Consider the following 25,045-nt stretch of genomic DNA (forward strand, 5'->3'; position numbering starts at 1 on the left):
TTACATCTGTTGTAACTGGTCCTTAATATCCTGGATATTGGGACTGGGACAGAGTGTACTTCTGAGCTGTATACGTACATGTTCTGTCTGTGACAGATCTAGGGATCTTGCTGGCCACAGGCGTATCTCAACATCATGCAGGCCATACAGGAACGAGCCATGTGTGGAGGAGCATTGTCTTGTTGAAAACTGGAACCATGATATTCTCGCATGAGGGATGAAACGTAAGGACGCCGAATGTCCGTGACGTACTGTTGTGCCGGCAGAGTTCCCTCAGTCACTACATTTCACGACGTGGAGTCATATCAGAAGGCTCCCCACACTATTACAGCAGGAATAACACCACTGTGTCTGTCCAAAGCGTTGGAAGAAAGGGACCTCTCCCAAGGTCGTCGGAAAAGTAGCCGACGATGGTCATGCGGTGAAGTGCAGAACCACGATTCATCGTTCGCGCCAACATTCCAGGTGCAGAGGTTTCGGTTTTGGTGTTAATGGCAGCCTACACATGGGACAGTAATTTCCTACTTCGGCTGCTGCTAACCTCCAACCAATGGCCTGGGATGACACCTGCCCGGAGTGATCGGGCGTGGACGACCAGAACCTTGACAAGGATGCTTGACTCTGAGCTCCCATGCAGTCCAACTTCGGGCCACAGTCACAACAGAACGCTCCACTGATCTGGATATTGCAGGATTCCGTCAGCCGGACAAAGAGGCTCCTTCAAACTTCATCAGATGCTGATAAGACTGTCTCCCACAAACACACGGCGTCTTTGTGTTGTCTTTGTGGTGATCACTCAACATCTGACGCTTTTGCAGCCCCTTATATAACCTACAAGGCTGGGAAGAACACTAATCCACTGTGGTGGCCGGTCAACGACAGGAAATTGTAACTCTAGGCACTTATACATCCACCAGCGGTGTGTATATTACGAAGTTACATTGACATGTGACGATGTCCTCTGCATGCTTCACTCTTATTTGTCAGGTAGGGTGCGTTCAGTCCATATCGTTTCTGTTCGTTTTCTTTCTCCTGTGGTTGTGTAGACGCCGTGTTTCTTGACTTCCGCAAGGCGTTTGATACAGTTCTCCACAGTCGTTTAATGAACAAAGTAAGAGCATATGGACTATCAGACCAATTGCGTGATTGGATTGAAGAGTTCCTAGATAACAGAACGCAGCATGTCATTTTCAATGGAGAGAAGTTTTAGAGTAATTTCAGGTGTGCCGCAGGCGAGTGTCGTAGGACCGTTGCTATTCGCAATATATATAAATGACCTTGTGCATAACATCGAAAGTTCACTGAGGCTTTTTGCGTATGATCCTGTAGTACATCGGGAGGTTGTAGCAGTGGAAAATTGTATTGAAATGCTGGAGGATCTGCAAGGAATTGACCTATGGTGCAGGGAATGGCAATTGAATCTCAATGTAGACAAGTGTAATGTGCTGCGAACACATAGAAAGAAAGATCATTTATCATTTAGCTACAACACAGGAGGTCGGCAACTGGAAGCAGTTAACTCCATAAATTATCTGGGAGTAGGCATTAGGAGTGATTTAAAATGGAATGACCATGTAAAATTAATCGTCGGTAAAGCAGGTGCCAGACTGAGATTCATTGGAAGAATCCTAAGGAAATGCAGTCCGAAAACAATGGAAGTAGGTTACAGTACACTTGTTCGCCCACTGCTTGAATACTGCTCACCGGTGTGGGAACTGTACCAGATAGCGTTGATAGAAGAGAGAGAATATCCAACGGAGAGCAACGCACTTCCTTACATGGTCATTTAGTAATCGCGAAAGCGTTACGGAGATGATAGATAAACTTCAGTGGAAGACTCTGCAAGAGAGATGCTCAGTAGCTCGGTAAGGTCTTTTGTTGAAGTTTCGAGAACATAACTTCATCGAGGAGTCAAGCAGTATATTGCTCCCTCCTACGTATATCTCGCGAAGAGACCATGAGGATGAAATCAGAGAGATTAGGGCCCACACAGAGGCATACCGACAATCTTTCTTTCCACGAACAATACGATACTGGAAGAGAAGGCAGAACAGATAGAGGTACTCAAAGTACCCTTCGCCACACACCGTCAGGTGGCTTGCGGAGTATGGATGTAGGTGTAGATGGTTTCTTTCTCCTTTCCTCTAGTTTCCTTTCCTTTGCTTTCTAGTTTTTCATTATGTCTCATTACATCGCGTTTGTTTCGGCTTCGAAACAGTCTTCGTTTCCTTTTCCACATTACTATTTTGTCTTGGTATGCAAGTTTCTCCCCTCTTTCGTCCACGGTTTCTACTCAACAGGCTTGACTGTATCATCTGATGTATTTCAGTCCTTCGTTCTCTGTTGGAGATGTTGCTCTCGAGAGCATCTCAGAGTGTTGCCAGCTCACCTTTAGATCTGTTTGACATCTAGGTTGTTCTTTGAGCTCCAAAATTATTTTTATGTTCATTTTTGGTACTTTTCTCTTTCGGAATACTTCATAGAAGGTGTTCAGTCTTCCTTATGTGTAGGATCTTATTATGACTTCATTATTGTATCGGAGTTCCTTCTATTTTTATGAATACGTAGATCAATCTTGCAGTTTATTTTTCTAGATTGTTACCTTTTCTCTTGGAAATATTGTATATGAAACTCAGCGTTGCTGGTGGTGCAAAGCACAATCGGATCTGGTAATTTCATGTACTGGGTCCTAATTATGCGACTCTGTCGTTATAGGTAGGAAGGGTTTTTGTGTTGTATGACATCTTTCAGTTACTTTTTTCTGTCGTCAGTCTCCTGACTGGTTTGATCCGGCTCTTCCATGAATTCCTCCCCTGTCGCAAACTTTTCACCTCAGAATAGTATTTGCAACCTACGTCTTCCATTATTTGTTGGATGTATATCAATCTCTGTTTTCCTCTGCAATTTTTGCTCTCTACAGCTCCCTCTAGTACCGTGGAAGTTATTCCGTGATGTCTGAACAGATGTCCTATCATCCTGTCATTTCTTTTTGTCGCTGTTTCCTTTGTATTCTTTTCGTCTCCGATTGTCCGGATAACCTCCTCATTCCTCACTTTCAACGTAGCACCACCTCTCAAATGCTTCGATTCCCTTCTTTTCCGGTTTTACCCACTGTCCATGTTACACTACCACACAATACTGTGCTCCAAATGTACATTCTCAGAAATTTCTTCCTCAAATTAAGGCCTATTTTGGTACTACTTGTAGACTTCTCTTGTAATGGAGGGTAAAGCTTTGACAATGCCAACCACGTTTGCTGGCGAAACGTCAGTAAAATAATCTGACGAACGGCGGCCGAGGAACCCGAGACAGAAGCCAATAGGCAGTTTTTCAAGAAGTGGCCACGAAAGCCTTAACAATTTTGTAATCAAATAAAGGCCGCAACAGACAGAGACTTGTCAGTCGGTTTTCTCGCATTGAATGAAACCACTCGAACCCGATAAGTGAGTGAAAACATTTATATAACGGCCGAAACCCACGAAGACATGTTTCAGTCAGTTGTCTCGCATATTGTGAAACCACGTAAGGCCGGTGAGTGAGAGAAAGCATTCATACAGCTGATAAGGCCGTAAAGACTAGTGTCATTCGACTGTTTCATTCGACTGAAAAAACCGTCTGAACGAAAAAACAATCGACTGACAAATCAGTTGTTGAAAACAGTCAGTTGTCCCATCACTAATGCAGGGCGCCGGTTCGCATCCAGGTGCGTCCAGTGGCGGCAGGATCCTTTGGCAGGCGGTCTCGCAAGAAGGCGCAAGAACGTTGGTGGCCTCGCGCTGGAAGCCAATACACAGCGGATACCAATTTGAAACCCAGGAATGGTTTCAAGCTGGCCAGCTTCGATACACGACAAGGCAGGTCTTATTGCTGCTCAGGTTACTCTCGAAACTCTGCTACTGCCCCAGCGCCCGAGTCTGCGTGGCGTTAAAAGCTAACCCACTGGTTGTGAGCGAGTGCCTGCGTTTCGGACTCAGGTTCCGGCTCGAACCAAAGCCGTTACATTCTCCACACTGGAGTAATTTTGCCTACCGAATTCCTGATTGGCTGAAGTCTGGCTGAAACAGGGGTGCTGTTACTTTTACAGCTTACGCTTATAAAGATCACTACCAAAACACAAGACCGAAATAGTTGAAGGTTTAGCCGTCATATGCTTGAACTCTTCATTCCCCTCTTTATGCCTTTTCGTATTCTACATCTTCATCTACACCTACATGGCTACTCTGAAAATCGCACTTCAGCGCCTGGCAGATTGTTCATCGAACCACCTTCACTTTAATCTTTCCTTGCGAGCTCTGATTTCCCATATTTTATTATGATAATCGTCTATCCCTATGTAGGTCGGCGTCAACAAAATATTTTCACATTCGGAAGAGAAAGTTGGTGAATGAAATTTCGTGAGATGTTCCCACTGCAACGAAAAGTGCCTTTGTTTTAGTGATGTCCACCCCAAATCTTGTATCATGTCCGTGACACTCTCTCCCCTATTTATCGATAGTACGAACGTGCTGCTTTTCTCTATGTGCTCCGTTCATCCTATCTGGTCAGGATCCCGCACCGCGCAGCAGTACTCCAAAAGACGATGGACAAGCGTACTGTAGGCAGTCTCTTTAATAGATCTGCTGTGTCTTCTAGGTGTTCTGCCAGCAAAACGCTTTCTTTGATTCCCCTTCCCCACAACATTTTCCATGTGTTCTTCCAGTTTAAGTTATTCGTAATTGTAATACCTAGGTATTTAGTTGAATGTACGGTCTTTAGATTTGATTCCTTTATTGCGTAACAGAAGTTTAACTCTTTTCTTTTAGCACTCATGTGGATGACTCGCACTTTTCATTTGATAATTTTCTCACCGTACAGATATCTTATCTAAATCGTTTTTCAAGTGGTTTTGATCTTCTGATGACTTAACTAGACGATAAGCGACAGCAGCATCTGCAAACATCTTAAGACGGCTGTTCAGATTATCCCCTAAATCGTTTGTATAGATAAGGAAGAACAGAAGTGCCTATAACATTACCTTGGCGAACGCCAGAAATCACTTCTTTTTTGCTCGATGACTTTCCGTCAGTTACTGCGAACTGTGACATCTCTGACAGGAAATTTTGAATAGTCTCATATCTGACAAAAGAGACGATATTCCATAAGCACACAATTTGATTGCAAACCACTTGTGACGTGGGGTGTCAGAAGCATTCTGGAAATCTAAAAATACGGAATCCTTTGGCGATAGCACTCTACAAAGTGAGCAAAGAGCTACTTGCGTTTCACAAAAACGAAGTTTTCTAAATCCGTGTTGACTGTGTGTCAATAGACCGTTGTCTTCGAGGTAATCCATAAAGTTCGAACATAATATATTTTCCAAAATCCTGCTGCATATCTATGCTAATTATATGAGCCTGTAATTTAGTGGATTACTCCTAATGCCTTTCTTGGATATTGATGTGACGTGTCTTTGGGTACGGATCTTTCCTCGAGCGAGCGGTTGTACGTAAATGTTAAGAATGGAGCTATTGCATCTGCTTGCTCTGAAAGGAGCCTAATTGGTATACAACCTGGACCGGAAGACTTGCTTCCATTAAGTGATTTAAGTTGCTTTACTACTCAGAGGATATCTACTTCTTAGTTACTCATACTAGCAGCTTTTCTTGATTCGAATTCTGAGATTCCTGTATGCGTCTCCTTTGGTGAAGGAATTTTGTAAGACAGTGTTTAATAACTCTGCTCCAGCAGCGCTGTCATCAACAGTGTTTTCATTGCTATCGTTCAGAGAAGGTATCGTGTCTTGCCGTTAACTTAAATTACATACGAACAAAACGTCTTTGCATTCGTTTCTTTCATTGCCCCCCCCCCCCCCCCATCCCACCCGACTCGGATGCTACATTTGCTAAAGAGTTCAAGGAAACCTTGAGTCTAATTTCAAACAGGCACCCCATTCACACAATTATAGTTGGTAGGAACTTCAACCTACACTCGATATCTTAGCGAAAATACACGTATAAAGTCGGTGGTATGTATAAAACATTGTCTGGGAGCCAATTAAAAGTGTGAATTGTTGCGAAAACATTCTTGACTTCTGAGCAACACATAATTGTAAGCAAGTAGGCAGATATTGGCGGATACAGAGTTGCAGAAGCAACGGAGGAAGCATGTTAAATTTAAAAGAGCACGAAATACCCAAGGCTGGCGTAGTTTTACAGAAGCTTGAAATTGAACGTGATTTCAATGCGAGATGCTTTTAATTGTTTCCACAACGAAATCTGGCTGAAAACCCAAAGAGACTCTCATCGTGGATATGAATAACGAAATGTGTGAAGTTATCCACATGAGTACTAAAAGAAATCAGCTAAATTTCGATTACGCGATAAGTCACACAAAACTGAAGGCTGTAAATTCAATTAATACTTAGGGATTACAATTACAAATAACCTAAATTGGAACGATCACATGGATAATATTGTGGGTAGAGCAAACCAAAGACTGCGATTCATTGGCAGAACACTTAGAAGGTGCAACAGAGACTGCTTACACCACGCTTGTCCGCCCTATTCTGGAATGAGATTCGCGTCAGGTGGGACTGACGGATGACATCGAAAAAGTACAAAGAAGGGCAGCTCGTTTTGTATTATCGCGAAATAGGGGAGATAGTGTCACAGACATGATACGTGAATTGGAGTGGCAATTATTAAAACAAAGGCGTTTTTCGTTGCGACGGTATCTTATCTTGAAATTTCAATCACCATTTTTCTCCTCCGATTGCGAAAACATTCTGGTGGCACCCACCTACATGGAGAGAAGTGATCATCACGATAAAATAAGAGAAATCAGGGCTCGCACAGAAAAACTTAAATGCTCGTTTTTCCCGCGTGCCGTTCGAGAGTGGAACGGTAGAGAGACAACTTGAAGGTGGTTCATTGAACCCTCTGCCAGGCACTTTATTGTGAATAGCAGAATAATCACGTAGATGTAGACTCAATCAATACCTTCACTGTGCGATAGCAATGGTAACGTTACTCATGGCAGTGTCACTAAAGCAGAGATACTGAACACGGTTGGTTTTCTTTAATTCCTTCACCAAAGAAGATAATGTAAATATTACAGAATTCAAACCTAGGACAACTGTCAACATGAGTAACTTTAGACGTTCTCGATATAGCGAAGCAGCTTAAACCACTTAATAAAGGCAGGGTCTCCGGTCCACACTGTACACCAGTTAGGTTCCTTACAGAGTGTGCTATCCATACTTAAAAATAATAGACAACCGCTCGCTCGTCGAAAGATCCGTAACTAAAGACTGGAAAGCTGCACAGGTCATACCAGTTCTCAAGAAAGGAAATAACAGTACTTCTTTGAATTACAGACTCATATCACTAACGTCGATTAGCAGTAGGGTGTCGGAACACATACTGTGTTCAGACATTATGGATGATCTCGAAGAAAACGATTTGTTGACAAATAGTTTACATGGATTCAGAAAATATCATTCTTATGAAAGACAAATAGTTCTTTGTTCTCACGAAGTAATGACTGATATCGACAGGGGATGTCAGATTGACTCCCTCTCTTTCGAGAAGGTTATTGCCACCGTCCTTCACAAGTGATTTCCCATCAAATAGCGTGTCTACATAGTATCGTGCTATTTGTCCAACTGGGTTCAGAAAACTCTCATTTCATGAGTCATTGAGTAAAACAGAAGTAATATCTGACATTCCCCAAGGAATTGTTGCAAGCCCTCTGCTGTTCCTGATTTACATTAACTATTTAGGAGACAATCTGAGCAGCCTTCTTAGACTGTTTGCAGATGATACTGTTATTTACCGTCTTGTAAACTCATCAGATGATCAAAACGAATTTCAGAATGATTCAGACAGATATAAATGTGGTGCGAAAGTGGCAATTGACACTAAACAATGAAAAATGTGAAATCCGTCACGTGAGCACTAAACGTATCCGCTAAATGTCGGTTACGCGGGATTGCCACAAATCTAAAGGCTGTGAATGCAGCTATATACTTTGCGATTACGAATAACTTAAATTGGAACGATCATGTAGATAATGTTATGGGGAAGCTAACCAAAGATTGCGATTTATTGGAAAACATTTAGAAAATGTTAAAGTGGACGCCTATACTACTCTTGTCTGCCATCTGCTGAGGTATTCCTGCGCGGTACGGGATATGCATCCGATAGGACTGATGGGTGATATCGAAAAAGTTCAAAGAAGGGCAGCTCGTTTTGAATTGTCACGAAATGGGGAAGACGTTTTTCGTTGTGGCTGGATCTTTTCAAGAAATTTAAACCGCCAACTTCCTCCTCTGGGTGTGACAACAGTTTGTTGGTGCCCACCTACATAGCGAGGAATGATCATTGTAATAAAATAAGTGAAATCAGAGGGCGCGTGGCTAGACTGAAGTGTTCGTTTTCCCCGCGCGTTGTTTGAGAGAGGAACGGTAGAGAAACAGCATGAAGATGGTTCGATGAACCAGCTGCCAGGTATTTAATTGTGAATTGTAGAGATATCACGTAGATTCAGATATTTTTACTATTTGCGACGTGCCTCATTCAAGGGGCTAAGTCATTGAGTTTTTGAAGCTTGACGTCTGCAGCACCTTACCCCTACATCGATTTTCTTGGTCCACTTGCTGCTTCCTGCAACACTCATCATGTTGGCTCACTGAGGAGTCCGTAATTCTCTCTTAGACTTTAGCTGTGAACCTTCGATTTTGGCAGCAGTGTGAAACCATCTCATTGTAATAAGGGTGTAGTAATCCGGGAGAACTCTGCAGGGCAACTTCGATAGTCTCTCCCATCTAGTAATATACATACGCTAGCGCTATTACCTTCTCATAAATGCATGACACACAAATTCACATAACACGAAAAGAAAAACTGAATAAAGTTCTCACATAAACCGTTGGCCGCTCCCTCCTTTATCCTATATAAACCAAAAATCACAAACAGGCGCTTCTCGATCTATAAGAACTTATCCATATATATGAAGACTATCCTGTTGCCTTATACTATGAGCTAAGAAAAACTGCTTACAAAAGAAGGAAGTCAGTGATAGCATCACTGTGAATGCATTTTCAGACATAATGACTTGGGAACTATCACAATTCCATTTACTAACTTTATCATCATACGATACTTCATTAATATCTACAATACCCGACAACCTTCCATTACACAACGCAGTCATAATCCTAACATATCATCTTCACAATAAATCCTTTTTACTTCATAATAAACTTCAATATCTTAAGTCACAATTACCTCACATACTGCGCCACAGGAGCTCCGCGGCATCAGGAGCTTACTTCCTGGGCAGCAGTATCTTGTCAAGTAGCTTTCCTGCCCTTGGTACACTTTTCATCATGAAACTTCCCCTAGTACGTTTCTTGGTGCTGCTGATTGCCTTACGCTGACACAAGGGTTGTTGAAAATTGCACGAAAAAGTTACTCCCACAGCTGACGTGTCCTCGTCCTTCTCCCGTGATGTCACTTCTCTAACTTGGACAGATGTCGCAGGCGGATTTTCTGCAGTCATACTCACTCTATCTCGGGAGACCTGGAGCAGTTTAATGATGACGTAACATACAACGTTCATCTCGCATCCTATCAGCGTTATGCTGCTTTGAGTCAGTGTCGCATGATGCGAAGATAGCAAACGCTAAACATTCGGTGCTGCTGCGTCACTTATTCCATGTTCTCCTTGGTCAGTGCTGTACCACTGTTTACATCTACCTTACTGTCTATCTTGCATCTAGGAACTAAACAGCGTTCATTAAATATTTCCCTGATTATATATTCTGTGTCAATTAATACTTGTGCTACTTCCTAGTACGCTCTTTATTTTTTAGAGCACTCGTGTTACATGTCTGTGGAACTACTTCTTCATAAACCACCATTTCTATGACAGGTGCACACTTCGAAAAAAAATTAACTTGTTGCACTATATAACATCAATGTTTCCTGACAGGCATATTAAGTTTCCACTGTTATCAACAACACTCTAAATAGAAATTTCATCCGACAGTTCATATAACCTGTTGCCTAAACAAAATGATTCTTTTACGCTCACTTCTAATGCTATCGGATAAACGCAGCACAAACATAAACATAACTTTAATGCGAGTATGGATGCACAACTATCCCAAGTAAATAATAAGATGAAACTTAGGCAAAAACTGAGACATGTGCTGAACTCCACCATGTACAGGGCGTAACAAAATGGTATGGCCAAACTAGGTATGGACAAACTCTTAACATTCCTCACACACACACAGGAATCAAGTGTTTTATATGGACATGGCTCCGAAAAAGTTTTATTTCCATTTTAGAATTTAGTTTCTACAGCTCCTCAACATATTTATCGTCTACTCTGAAACGAAAGCTCATCCGTGAACAGGCCATTTGTACTAAATCGACTGTAGACACACTGTTGAATGAACCATTCATAGAAGTGTTCCCGTGTAGGAAAATCAGCTGCTGATAGTACCTGCACACATTGCTCATGGTACGCATACAGCAGGTTCTCATGTAGCGCTCTCTAGTCATGTCATCAACGTTTCTTGTTGCTGTTGATTGCCTTACGCTGACACTAGGGTTGTTGACAATTACACGAAGAAGTTCGTCCCACAGCTGGCGTGTCCTCGTCCTTCTACACCTCCCGCAGTCATGAGTAGTAGGCTTAAATGACCCATGCTCCCTAAGACGATGATGAATTGATTCAGACGACATCCTATCGGGGCACTGTGATTCTGGAAATCTCTCCCGATACAAACATTAAAAGGCATGGCCATTAGAATCTGCTAATCCTTACAGCGAAAGGTGTCTGTCAGCTCCGCTCTAGAGCGAACTTCCACTGCACTGTACCGGAAACCAAGTCCGTGATGAACACTGAACAACTGATGCTAGGTGACCGATGCTAGTATAGCAAAGAAGTGAGTCACATATCAACATTATCCTCGTTCAATTGGAACTACAAACATTGTCGGTGCACCTAAGAATTTCAACTTACTCTACATTCTAAACAAACGTAATCAAGAGGGTGTTTTGAATATTTCATCTAAGAAAACGTTTTATGTAACGCTGATGCTTTCTGTTTCCGCGTCTTTCCCAAGAATAAAGTAGAAATGAGTTCTAACATGAAAATAAAACGTTTCTGGTCCCATGTCCATATAACATATTTTATTCTTTCAAGTCTGAGAAATGTTTCCTGGAAGTTTCGTCCTACCGTTTTGTTTCATCCTTTATGGATTTACACTGGCCAGTCACATTAACGTGACCACCTCCTATGTTCGAAATCTACGTGCAATAAGCACTCACAGACGCCAGGTGGCAGCACTAGCAGTGGAGGGTATATAAAGCGTGTCAGGGAGTCGCGGGAAACTTTGGAGTCGTTGTAGTGCTGAAACGGAGTGATTATCTGATGTCCAAAAGGGCGTAATCATTGGGGTACAGGCCAAGGGAGGAACATTACCGAAAATGTTGACGTGCTTCTGTGGTTAAAGTATACCCTGCATGGCAAAATGGCGCTGTCCAAAGCAGTCGCCGAGGTAACTGTGATGCACCTTAGGGCATGGGGGACAGGAGTGAACGGCAGCTGCGGAGATGCGTACAGGCGAATAAACATGCAACAGTTGAGCAACTGATCGCCCAGATGAACTGAAGAGCTACCAACAGTTACCAGCACTGTCTTCTCAGCGACCGTTCAGCGAATGTTGCTGTGTATAGGCCTCTGAAGTGTGCGCCTGGTTCATTCACCCATGCTGACTGCTGTTCATCGGTTACGAAGGCTGGAATATGCAGACTAGTACCGCAACTGGACGTCCACTGAGATGAATCAAGTTTCATACTCCGTCGGACAGATGGTCGTTGACATGTACGGAATGAAACGTCTGAAAGAAAACACAGGAGGGAGGGTTATGGTCTGGGTAATGTTTAAGAGTATTCCCTGGGTGATCTCGTCATTCTGAAAGGTACAGTTGATCAACACAAATATGCCTCTATCCTTGGGGATCATGTCCACCCCTAGATGCAGTTTGTTTTTCCTGGGCACAGCTTGCTGTGTACGTACGTGGTTGGATAAACACCAAGATGAGTTTACTCACTCTCCTTGCCACCGAACTCATCAGATTTAAACGAATTGAGAATTTGTACGCTACCTCGAGTGGGCAATATTCATGTCTTCTTTTCTCAACCGAGAAACCTAGCACAGCTGGCCACGGAACTGTAGTCAGTATGGCTTCAGACCCCTGTCGATTCCTTCCAGACACTTCCACTGACACTGCACGCCCCGCAGCAGCCTGTGATGCAAATTGCGATTATTGAGGTTTTTTCCTAAATCTCTATTTAGAATAAATAACGCCTGCATTGCATACTGACTTATACCTTTCTGGCACCCAAGGCGTTCCTTGTTTCAAGCACACTCTTCCCCTGTTTGTCTGGAGAAATGCCATTTCCTTCGGTGTACCCAAAACTCCACACGATGCGGTTCAGTGCATGGGCCGTATGAGCCATTAGGTTACAATGGATACACATAAATCGTGTCATTAGCTTATCCCTCAGGCCTTCCGCTAACCGAGTCTACACCAGCCTTAATGGCTCAAAATGGTTCAAATGGCTTTAAGCACTATGGGACTTAACATCTGAGGTCATCAGTCCCCTAGACTAAGAACTACTTAAACCTAGCCAACCTAAGGACATCACACACATCCATGCCCGAGGCAGGATTCGAACCTGCGACCGTAGCAGCAGCGCGGTTCCAGACTGAAGCGCCTAGAACCGCTCGGCCACAGCGGTCGACAGCTTTAATGGAAAAAAGAGCACCGGGAGGAGGAAAAGTCCAGGAACAACAGATACAGGAATTCGGGAGTGGTTATATAATGTACATGCTGCTACTCATTTACGTTGCTGATGACCAAAGCGTCTCTGGCAACTCAGTTTCTCACTCCAAAACGCAGCGGATTGGGTGTGCAATGACCGCTATGGAAAGGCTGGAGGATCCCTTCTTTTAGCTGTCGAGACGGCGGGAGCTCTCCGATCCTGGACATCGTGACTTCCAGGGGATGGCAAGGGCTACGGGAGGCCTGCATGAGGTGAAGGTGGCTGCAACATGGAAGACCTGAATGTAAACCCTTCATCACCCTAACAATCTACACTGGTGAGCCAAAACATTATGACCACCTGCTGAATAGCTTGTTTGTCCGTCTTTGGAACTAAATGTATCACTGATTCTGCGTATCAGGGATCCAATAATTTGTTGTTAGGTTTATGGAGGTATGTGCCATTAGATGCTACACACAGGTAATGTAATTGGCGTAAATAACGGGGCCTCTGATTTCCGTACGCATTTAAGGAACCCGATAGCGACTCAGATGGGTTCCATAGGAATTACATCAGGCCAATCTGGTAGCCGAGACATTGTTGTGAGCTCACTTAATACTCCTCAAACCACTGTAACATGGTTCCGGCTCCAAGACACGAACAATTATACTTCTGAAAGATGTCATCGCTGTCGGGGAAGACATCAGGCATGAATGGATGCAGATGGTTCGCAGCTGTCAGCGTGTCTTCGTTTATTACAACAGGTCCCATGCAAGAGCAGAAGAATGTCTCCCATAGCATAATACTGCTCCGCGACCGTGGCTTGATGCACTTTCTGAGGCGCCGTTCACCTCGATGACGGCGTTTGTGGAGACGACCATCGACCTAGGGTAGCAAAAATGTGATTCACCCGAAGAGCCAGTACGTTTCTATTGATCGATGGTCGAACCCACGGTCCCGTTTCCTCTGTAGTCGTGACTGATGATGTCGTCGGGTCAACATGTGAACACATAGGGGTGGTCTGCTGCGATGCTCCATATTCAGCAACGTACAACATTGTGTATTGCGCCCTTTCGGTAGAGGTGCCACAGATCACTATCTATCCTACTTTACGGAGTTGACAAACCTCCGAATCTCACATTCGTGGATGTCCAATCGTCTAGCGCCTAGTGGTAGTTTAACTGTTCCATCTCTTTCCGTACATGCTCAGGACAGTAGTGCATGAACATCTGGCCATCTCCGCCGTTTTCGAGGTACTCTTTCACAGGCTATGAGCAATAATAATCTACCCTTTGTCAAAGTCGCGTATCTGAATGGATTTCTTCATTTTCTGCCCATATCTACCTTCGGGAGATCCCCCGTTCGTGTCTGCTCCGCTTGCACACTTTTGTTACCGCGTCACGTGCCCGCATGGCCACCAGGTGGCATCCGTCGTCACAGTGGGCAGTGGTCATAATGTTTTGACTGATCAGTGTAAAGCAGTTACAGATGCGCCTTCTTGTCTGGAGGCACTTCTCGGCGTCGATCCAGGCCAGCCTAGAGGTCAGGCGCCGATCTCGCGGCCCACGGTGGCGGCAAGGGGTGTGACGAGGATGATCGTAACTGATGCCCCAGCAGTGCCAAGACCGGGCCTGGTCGGCATACATCGATAGCGCGGCGCCAGTCGTGGTGGCCTGGTGATGTTACTCTGCTGGTGGTGCTACTGGGCCCCGCCCAGCTGAAGCAAGTCTCATATGCTGGCTGGCAGCCAGCGGCTCGCGGTCTTTGCTAGATGGCAGAAGACTGTTGAAAGCCGTGCAGAAGCCAACACTGCTATATTTCCCATGGGGAGCTACTTGATAAGGAATAATAAGACACAAGTAAACAAGAACAATAGTTTATTATGATCACAGTAGAGAGATTTAATCACAGAGGGAAACTCTTCTCAATAAAAAATTATATAACTTCTCAGACACTAACAGAAATAAATCTGGAACACATAGCCGTAAAGTAGGACGAGAATAGTATGCCACTGATAATCCCTACAGCGGAGGTTGAGCGTTCAGCGTAGTTGACCGACAGGTACATCTCGGAATATCGCTGGAAAGTTGTAGGTCCCAGTGCATAAATTTGCCCAGAGCTCTGGTGGAGCGAACTGTAGACCTGTTTTTTTTTCTTTATTGTGATTTCATTCCCCTACCCCATATGGGCAGGGGAGGGCAGACAGTGGCACAATCCACCGATCTTCAGCCAAGTGGCATTCTTCTTCTTCTTCTTTCTTGGATCTACAATTCATGATGAACCTTAGCCTCTTCTACAATTTCCATCCATTTCTCTCGGTCCTTTGCCAATACTCTCCAGTTTCTGTAGCCCATCTTCCTAAGATCTTCGATTACTCCATCTTCCCATCTGGCTCTTGGTCGACCACGTCTTTTCTGCCCTCCTGGCTTTCCTTGTAATATTCTTTTTGGTACTTCTGTATCATTCTTGCGAGCCACATGTCCCGCCCACCTCAGTCTGGATGATTTCACTATCCCTCTGATGGGTTGGTGTTTGTATATGATATACAACTCATGGTTGTATCTCCTACTCCATCTTCCTCTTTCACAGATTGGGCCGATAATTCGTCTCTTTCAAATGCATCCAGTGTTTCAATATCTTTAATGTCCAGGCTTCAGAGGCATATGTAAGCACTGGTCGTATAAGTGATTTATACATAGTTAATTTAGTGGTACGAGTCAGTAGCCTTGAGGATAGAAGTCTTGTTAGGGCAAAGTAGCCTCTATTGACTAGTATTAATCTCTGCCTAATTTCATAGGAGGTATCATTTAGATGGATAACTGTCGAGCTCAGGTACTTGAAATGTTCAACTCTCTCAAATGTATAATTGCCCATTGTTGTTGCATTTGGCGTATTTTCTCTATCTGCTTTTCCAGCTGCCGTATATTTAGTTTTTTGTTCATTAATAATTAACCCCATGTTCCTACGCGCCTGTTCAAGAGCTGTAAATGTCTCTTCCATTGCTTCTTGGGTTATTGCTATTATATCTATGTCATCTGCATAGGCCAGTATCTGCACTGATTATAGAAGATCGTTCCCCTATTCAGAAGGTTTGCGTTTCTCATCATCTTCTCCAGGGCGGCATTAAAGAGAAGACATGCCAATGCATCCCCTTGTCGCACTCCATTTTTAATACTCAATGTATTGGACATCATTTCTCCTATTCTTACACTACCTTGTGGTTCGCTCATTGACATTCTCACCAGCCTTACCAACTTTCTCGAGATTCCCAGTTCATCTGGAACTTGATATGACTGCTCTCTATTCTTGCTATCATAAACTGCCAAGTGGCATTACAAAATATAAAAAGAGGAAACCATACATAAAAAAGGGGTGGGAAAAAGGGAGGTACAAAAACATAGCAAATGGAGACAACGGAAGTTAAAATATACACTGACTACAGGGACATCAATTGGGGGACAGTTAAAAAAAGTCGACATAAAGTTAAAAGAGCACAGCTGGCGACTTGTGGGGCACTTAAAATACACTGGTATCACACATACCAGTTAAAAGTCGGCCTCAGCTTAAAACACAAAGAACGATAGATACTTAAAAAAACACTGTAAGCCATGGAGTACAAATGAAGAATAAAAAATGCTGGGCAGGATCTGCCAAGGGACAGGAGGCACGAGAGGAGGGAAAGAGAGCGGAGGAAGGTGCAGTGGTGGAGAGGGTTTGAGGGGGTAGGAAGAAAAGAGAAGAGGGGGTCGGGAGGCGCACCAAGTGGCAGGAGTCGGGTGGGGTGAGAGATGGAAGGCAAGTCGGGAAGGACCACAAAGATACAGAAGGGGGGCACGGGGGCACACGAAAAGGAGGGGGTTGTAGGAGGGAGGAAAACCGCTCAGGGGAAGGGAAGAGGACGGTAGAGGGAGCCCTGAGGAGAAGAGGGGGAAGATAGGGTCAGAGTTGGTAGGAGAGGTAGACATCACAGGGAAGTTCATCATCCGGGAGGGGTAAGTGCTGGTAGTTGCTTTGGGAAAGAAGGTGGAGGGTATGGAGATCGAGAGAGGGCGGGAAACAACGGTAAAGGCGTTGAAACGGACTGGAATAGAAGAAGACACCAGGGGGTAGGGGAGATCGAGTTGACAGACAATGTACAGGGTGCAGAGGTGTTCGAGGAAAAGAAGATGTGGGAAGGGGATGAGGTCATAGAAGATCTGCTTGGGGAATGGAAGGTGGATACGGAAGGCGAGGTGGAGGACATGGCGTTCTAGGATTTGGAGGGCTTTATGAAATCTGGAAGAACCGGAAATCCAAGTGACACTGGCATAACAAAGGATGGGGCGGATCAAGGATTTGTAGGTGTGAACGATGATGGGAGGATGCAGTCCCCATGTGCAGCCAGACAGGAGTTTCAGGAGGCGGAGTCTATTGTAGGCTTTGTGTTGGATCGTAAGGAGATGGTGAGTCCAGGTGAGGTGGCGGTCGAGGGTGAGGCCAAAGTATATCAGGGTAGGAGTGAGGTGGATAGGACGACCATAAATGATGTAAAAATCATGGAGCCAGAAGGAGCAGATGGTATGACCTGTGATGATTACCTGGATCTTGGAAGGGTTGATCGACCTGTTGGTTTGTCCCATCCTATATAGCCAAGGCGTCAAGGAATTTGTGACAATCCACTTCCGCATACGAGACACGGCGAAGGAAATAGTGCCTGCCAGAGAGGACCTCTGGTTGCGCTCGTCCCACCGCCTCTCGTCCTTGTCATCGACACAGTCCAGGAGGAGGCAACGCCTTAGACTTATGCAAACCCATGATGCTTCAGTGTGTGATGGGTTGCCGATCCTCTTAGGCGAACGGTAGGTACATGGCAAACACAACGTGGACGCCGATTCGAAGCCGAGGTGTCGCAAATTGCCCAGCCTGGACGGACGGCCAGCTTTTATACAAACAAGAAAGGTCTTGTTTCAGCTGAGGTCACGTGCGCAGCCCGCCAGGCGCCGCCGAAACGGCTGTTATTGCCCCAGCGCGTGGTGACAGAGCCACCGGCGTCGTGTAAGAGATGATTCAGCTCTTGGATTTTGACATCAGACCCTGCCTCTATACCGCACCCGTACAACAGGAACATGCATTACTTTCTCCCCCAGACTGAATTTTTCATTGTCGAAGAGCCACAAAAGTCAGAGTATAGTTACGCAATAGCCACAATACCACAATTTGTACTTGCGTAATTCGCGGATGACATGGTCGTTTTAACAAGTAGCAGACGGAAAAACAATAACCCGGAGACAGGGCAATTAGGTACACTGATCAGCCAGAACATTATGATCACCTACCTAATAGCCGGTTTGTCATCCTTTGGCACCGATGATAGCGGCAACACGTCGTGGCATAAAAGCAATCAGGCCTTGATAGGTCGCTGGAGGGAGTTGGCACCGCATCTGCACACACGAGTCACCTGATTCTTGTTAATTCACGAACTCTGACGCCACGTTCCATCACACTCCTGGTCTTGTGACATGGCACAATATCTTACTGAAAAATGCCACTGCAGTTGGGAAACGTGATCGTCATGAAGTGGTGTACGTCTTTCGTGCAGGAATGTTGTCAGCCCATGCGGTGAGGTATGATGGGAACAAAATAACTTGTGTCAGCAGTATGTGTTATGCAGCCATCGAGAAAGAAGCAGGCCTACGACTTGTTTCGAAGTAATAGATTCGGAAGAAATGGTGTAATATTACTGTAAGCGAGGATAATAAATGTAATTGCTTCTTGTTTGAATCGCAGCTATCTAAACTGCGCTAGTATCTGAAAACCAAGGACAGCGTCGCAACCCGTGATATATTCGAAAAATCAGTGAAATATTTCTTGGCTCTGTGTTGCTATGCAATTGATCTGAGTAAGTGGGTCAATTTTTTTCAGTTAACTTACGAGAGTAGGCCGGTGGATCATTGTTTTTTAATTAAATCATTGGGGAGGGTAGGAGGATCAATGTTTATTAATACATCGAACGTGCTTCTATATCATTAATAAACATTGATTCACGAACCTTCTCCTATGACTGAATTGAAAAACATTGTTCCACTTACTCAAAACGGCGGCTTTTGCTGCACTTCCAGGTGATTCTATCCACACAAATCTTTGACACTTTAAAAGTCATTTCACCACCAAATATGGTACATATTCGTGTCTCTGCAATTAATCGATGAGTCGTGCAACAACAGACGACGCCGCCATGCAGAAATAAATCGATTAAATCAGTCCGCTTTATAGTACTCACTGCCATTTTCAAAAAATATATCTTTCAAAATTCAGTAATACACCGAAAAACAGCAAACAAAACAATGTTTTCAATTTTAGCTCTAGAAATACATTACCTGTGTTCTCGCCACTCACACGTTGGGTCAAAGAATCATAAAAACTGGCTGCGGGTATCTGACGCGTTGCCAACCTATGGGCAGTAGATGAGCACCGCCGTGACTGCCGCTGGCCCTGATCTAGACTTTAGCCGATGTTGTATACGTTACAGGAAGGGAATACTCGTCTCTAGTGAAAGAATGTGACAAGCACTGACGGCAGTGCCCAAATTTTATATGAAGAAGGTCGTTTCTTGTATCCATCTTTCTTCTTTCTTGAGAGTATATTTCCTTAATATCAGAAGTCTGAAGAAGTTTACGAGGATATATATTAGGTGGAAGCTATTTTGCGGGTGCCGATGATGCCGACATATTCAACGTCTTTCTTTGTTTCGCGATTTTCTAGGTAAAATGCGCACTCTGAATATCTGATTGGTTAGGCTTCATAATGTTCTCATCGTATTATGTCAACAACTAATATATAGTTCTTGTCAGTTTCTGTTCCAATTCTACCGAGTTCCTGTCTTGCGGAGCTATAGAAGTAATGTTGAATGAATGATAATTCGTCGTTTATTTGATAGTGCGGTCTTTTGTATAGCTGCTATAGCAGATTGTACAAAAACGGGACCTTCAGGAATCAGTTTTGTATAATCGTCCTTTGCTGTACCTCGCGAGAATGGTATCGTAGAATTTCAGGTTCGGAAGTTGGACTCCCAACAAAGATTTAAGAAAGAAATCTGTCAATTAAAAGAGTTTCCTTAGTATGTATTTCTGATTCGTTGCATTGATAACAGATAACAAACGAAGCGCTATTGGTCTTCCTTTCATCAAATCCATCCCCAATTCGTTGAATTAGGTTCAAAGTTTGTGCACAGCATAGCGTCTCACTTGCATCCGTGAAATATGTGCAGATGTTCAACATGCGTGGGGTGGGGGGTGGGGGCAACAAGCCACTGTAATCACGTACGGCTAAATAGTTTTTAGTTTTCACACACCTTTCACCGACGAAACTGCATTAGAAAATGGCCACGGCCAAAAAATAGCCATTAACATTACATGCAACATATGCAATAAAGCTCATCTTACACATAGCGTGAGTCACTTAAAATGCAACACCCCTTTCATTTCGTAAATGGTTCCAGGTATCAAAACGAGATTTTTGCTAACGATAGTAATCTAAGGGGCATGAATTTTGATATGTAACAAAGTGTCCTAGTTCTTGCATCGATGAAGATACTGAAAAAGTATAATTTTTTGAAAATAGCATGACATACTTTTTTGACGGTGTCCGAGAGAGTTTGAAAAGGTGAGTACAGGTATATAATGCTTGTTAATGTTGAGACTGAAACTCATTGCAAAATAAGCCAAGAAATAGTGTAAAATTGCAAAGTAAGTCGGCCGGACTCGGCTGTTGCGTTGTAAACACGCTCTTTCTGGGGTACGTTGTTGTGTCAAGCCTATCGGTTATTTATTTGTCTGCACTGCAGAACTAACAGTAACCATGTCGTTTACCGGCAGGTCATTTTGCTTGATTATTCCTTGCATACAGACGTGTTGAAACGTCCCCTTAGAACAATTATACATGACTGTGCTTAAACTGACACACAATATTTTTTAGCGCAACGCAATCTGACTTTCAATAATCCCTACAAAAGAATGGCCCTGACTAACATTAACCTATACCTTTCACAAATCACTTACCTCACAAAAATCTTCGTTACTCGAACTGCTGCAATACAGCGAGTGCCACTACTGCCAGCTAAATAAAAGATTCAAACTACAGAAGGCACTAACTACTGATAGGCATAGTTAGCAAATGAAAGATTTTAATAGAGAACAAACAATGTATTTACCTTAATAGTCGTAATATATATAGCAGTTCATGACATCCAGTCTTACAAATTTCAAAACTCCGCCCTCTCTCTCCCCACATCCACCACTGCTGGTGGCTCACCTCCAACTGCGCAACGCTATGCGCTGTTCACAGCCAACTGCCCAACACTACAATGGCGAATATTACAACAGTGCAAACCAGCCACAGACTGCACACAGTACAGCCAGTGATTTTCATAAAGGGCGCTACGTGGCGTTACGAATAAAAAAACGAAACAGTCTACTTACATAGCCCCAATGCTCCCCACAAAAAGTTTTACAAATTGTTTTGGGCAGTGGCCAATACAGATTTGAAAAAAATTTTCATCATTACAATAACAAATAAATCAAATGCACACACTCATTGATACAATGTTGGTCAAAAGCTAAAATTTTCCCACAGTCCATAAAGACAGTCCTGATCATTCATCACAGTAAAATAGCAGTGTTTTTCTCAAAGTCTGAGCAGTAAAAGAAAATGCACACGGAAGTAGTGGATTTCCATGCAGTCTTGAAGAAGTAGTGTTGTCCGTCCAACGGAAAGACAGTGCTGACTCTCGACATGCAGACAGGTAATGGGCCACAACAGAGCAAACCCACCGCAGAGTCAGTCGAAGTTTTGAAGAATACTGGTAGGTAGGTCATCACAGATTAGACCCACTGTAGTCCTGATAGAGATTACGGTATTGGTGGGCCATCAAACGTGCAGACCCACTGTAGTCCTTGTAGAAATAATGGTACTGGTGGGCCATCAAAGATGCAGACCCACTGTAGTCCTTGTAGAGACGGCCAGCAGCCATCTGTTGCGACTGTGCAGGTGCTCAATCACCATCGAAGAGTCTTGCGGAGAATATAGCAAGTCCATAAACCACCGCATGTCCACTCACAAAAAATTTGTTTGAAATGTCCTTAGAACCAGCAATGCTGTTATCCAGTCCCTTGCTGAATTATTAACACACGTGCAAACACTATCAGTCCCTACTTCTCACATATTGTCCATATACTATGACCAACAGAAACGTGTGCAGTGAAATGTAACTTACAAGTTACTTAATTTGATGAACTGGTGTCAATTACAATTTTATAACATAAGAATACAATAACAATGGTACAAAATAAATCATTAAAGAACATAACAATACAGATAACATTTGTAGTAACACAAACTTTACAAAAGAATAGAAATAAACATATACATCAGTGTTACAGGAATTATGACATAAGTAAATACATAAAATATCAGAATAACTTTTGAAAGACCAACTTCACACATGAGCATTAAAACAAAACAGAATAAATAATGTCTAAACATCTTTACAAAGAAAATAACATATTATTAGAAAAATTCCACAACATAACTCATATCAGCTGAACACATAAAGACAGGAAAAACACAAATATACAAGAGTACACAAACACATAGCAGAATAACACAAAAGGAAAGGGCAGAGTTTGTTTTCAGTGTAACATTTGGTACAGCAGTCCAACCTAAAAACTTCATTCCATAGATCTTTCGTCTTATTTCAACATTTGTTTCCACCAAAAAAATCCTATCCAAGCATGCTTTATGTATTTATATGTTCACATATTTCTTACCTCATTATTTATTTTCCATTATCTTACCTCATCATTTATTTCAAAGAAAATCCTACCTAAACCTGTTGTCCCTAAACCCTACTTTTTTTGCTCATACCCTCTTTCAAAATACTTTTTTGGCCAAACCATTTTCTTGTAGCTTCTCAATGCATTTCTTCCAATTCATCACAACTCGTTCTCTCATATAGCCTACCCCATCTTAAGCTAACTTAAATATACTGAGCTCAGATGCTAAACTAAGGAATGAGGCAATGCAGCTGCACAAAACAATTAACACAAACAGCAATGATAAAAAATACAAATGGCAAAGCAAGCAGCATAAATTAGCAAAGCCAATGCAATATTACAACTAATATAAGGCAATGCGCAGCAAACAAGAAAAATAAATTCGTAGTAAAACTGGCTTAACAGAGTAATGTAAAGTGAAATTTAGTAGCACTATGCCTGGCAAACAGCAGCAGCAAATGCAGTAACTTATATCTAAACATGACATAGCTCAAGCAGAAAAAATATTACACTAAAAATGGCCATGTCTAATACCTATGTCACATCTTAACACTAAAGTGATGCATCACAAAAACTTACTCTGCAAGAAAGTTACCAAGTCATTAAAAAATTATTTATGCAATTCCTGTGAAGGGAAATGTCTATTTGTGCTGTCTTTTCTAAGAAAGTATATGAGAAACGTATTCTTTACTGGGTCTGTAGACAGAAAATAGTGATATAAGTACATCTATTAAATTTTATAATAACCAATGCAGCAGTGCAGCTAGAAACTAGATATTAAAGAAAATGAGCAGATATGTACAAAGGAAGGTATGAAACATCATTCATTAGCCATATGGCATTTCATAAGGTAGTACAGAAAATCTCTCAACTAGAAAGACAGTAGTCATAATCAGGTGTATAGACATAAAATATTTCTCGTCATTTCATTAGACATTTCAGTAAATATAATAAATTAAGAGCGCCACAGTGTTATCATATGTTTTCAAGTTTGAGCGTGTCGTATTTGACAAAGAAATGTCAATAGCGAGGATAAAGGCCTCTTTTTTTTTTTTTTGCACCTAATGGCTTTCTTTTGTCAGACGACTACCTCTCAGCTGGGCGTCCAAAACGCATTACGTCAAGGTCACTTACCTTTCTTACTGAAATATTTACGACAGCAGTTTCCGCTACAGTGGCAGTCTCATATAAAAATTCCACAGTTCGAGAATTTGCGTTGCAAATCTGTAGAAAAAAAATCCTATAAATATAAGTGTCCAAAAAAATATTCGTCAGCATTGTGATACAGTCACGCATTTACACACATTTCATAACTCTTAAAGTATGATTCTTGGTTTCCAACATACTTCTTCACAAGTCAGAGTCCCTAACCACTACTCATAATTCCTTACCTTATTGCACATATACATATTCATCGACACTTCTTCAATATTTCATCTTAATAAATATGTAGCATAATCAAATTCATCATATAACATCAGCTTATTGATCATAAACATACCTCAACAGCACAACACACATCGTCATCGTAAAAATAACATCATAAAACCTCAGTCAAATCTCAAAATCGTCGTAGCTTCCTCCAATAATTTCAAAACAAAAAAAATTCTCTGCTCATTTCAATAGTGTCATCTACCTCAAACGTACTTTAAAAATCATGATCCCATACCAAATACATCATTCAAAGCTCTCATAATATCACAATGGGTCCGAAAAAATATTAACAGTTCACAAAGTACAGACAAAATACAATTTCTTAAGCGTGAAGTTATCCAACGGTGTAATTGCGTAAACATGTGTCACTGATGTAGTAAAAAAAAACGTTTATCTCTTAGTTAAATGATCAGATAGCTGTGTAATTTGTGTGTTAGAGAAATATGGTACCGATGTGTAAAGTTGTATAAGCAAATACCATATTAGCTAGGGCTCCTTGTGCTTGCCAAACACATGGTACACAAAGTAAGTGTGTACCCCCCTGAGGATTAATGTAATTATACCCTCAGGTGTTACAGATTACAGCAATGGAATGAAATGTACCACGGAAAACCTTTGTATCATTGTAATTCAAATATATTTAAAAATAAATGATTTAAGTACAAAATTAATCACTCAAATACGTGTACTGTAGCGCTAAACTGTGCATCTTGTTGCAACATAATCTCTGTGGAAGTGTCGTAGTTATCGTCCTCCGAAAGCTAAGTTCTGCAGAAGCCAATGTACTTACCTCATGATAAACAAAAGTGAAATGCTTTGCGTATAGATATCATAGTTATTATGCTTATTGGCATGATGAAGAAAGTACTGTACAGTAACATATTGTTGTGCCACGAAAAAGGCTCTGTCATTGTTGCTATACCACAAAAGTTACTACTAAAACATGTTTTACTGTCCAGAATAATGCAGAAAAAATGTGCA

The 25,045-nt window shown here is 42.5% G+C and overlaps 1 protein-coding gene across 1 annotated transcript in view; it reads left to right on the forward strand.

Moving 5' to 3' along the window:
• Window positions 1-25,045, forward strand: part of LOC124622574 (juvenile hormone esterase-like) — a 130,547-nt gene that overhangs the window by 27,283 nt on the left and 78,219 nt on the right. The window lies entirely within an intron of this gene.

Source organism: Schistocerca americana, chromosome 7 (assembly GCF_021461395.2).
Source record: "Schistocerca americana isolate TAMUIC-IGC-003095 chromosome 7, iqSchAmer2.1, whole genome shotgun sequence".
Taxonomy (NCBI): domain Eukaryota; kingdom Metazoa; phylum Arthropoda; class Insecta; order Orthoptera; family Acrididae; genus Schistocerca; species Schistocerca americana.